Consider the following 955-nt stretch of genomic DNA (forward strand, 5'->3'; position numbering starts at 1 on the left):
AGTTTCGTCATCCAAAATACGGAATTTCACTCAGATTAACCTGCATTTTAGTTGTTTTCATCAGTTTCAACTCGCGTACTTCCTTTTGGTTAAGCTTTTGCGTTTTTCTGCTCTTTTCGCCGTTTTCTGCCGTTTTAGTGGAGTTTTAGCGTGTTTTCGCTGTTTTACGTCGTTTTCTGCAGTTTTTGCGTGTTTTCGCTGTTTTACGCCGTTTTATGCAGTTTTTGCGTGTTTTCGCTGTTTTACGACGTTTTTTGCAGGTTTCCGTAGTTTCGTCATCCAAAATACGGAATTTCACTCAGATTAACCTGCATTTTAGTTGTTTTCATCAGTTTCAACTCGCGTACTTCCTTTTGGTTAAGCTTTTGCGTTTTTCTGCTCTTTTCGCCGTTTTCTGCCGTTTTAGTGGAGTTTTAGCGTGTTTTCGCTGTTTTACGTCGTTTTCTGCAGTTTTTGCGTGTTTTCGCTGTTTTACGCCGTTTTATGCAGTTTTTGCGTGTTTTCGCTGTTTTACGACGTTTTTTGCAGGTTTCCGTAGTTTCGTCATCCAAAATACGGAATTTCACTCAGATTAACCTGCATTTTAGTTGTTTTCATCAGTTTCAACTCGCGTACTTCCTTTTGGTTAAGCTTTTGCGTTTTTCTGCTCTTTTCGCCGTTTTCTGCCGTTTTAGTGGAGTTTTAGCGTGTTTTCGCTGTTTTACGTCGTTTTCTGCAGTTTTTGCGTGTTTTCGCTGTTTTACGCCGTTTTATGCCTGGATTTTTGCATGACTTTGGGTGACGGACACCGAAAATCTGTAAGTTTCTCGGCCCTGGTGGTCCGATGTCGCTCCCGCATCACAGATTCATGCGCAAGGACTCCTACAGACAATACACTTTGATTTATTGCGCTATCTCTAATAGCACCCAAGATATCACCAGATATATATTTGATTTTACCCTGACCCTGAGTGTC

Source organism: Nomia melanderi, unplaced genomic scaffold (assembly GCF_051020985.1).
Source record: "Nomia melanderi isolate GNS246 unplaced genomic scaffold, iyNomMela1 scaffold0014, whole genome shotgun sequence".
NCBI classification, from domain to species: Eukaryota; Metazoa; Arthropoda; class Insecta; order Hymenoptera; family Halictidae; genus Nomia; species Nomia melanderi.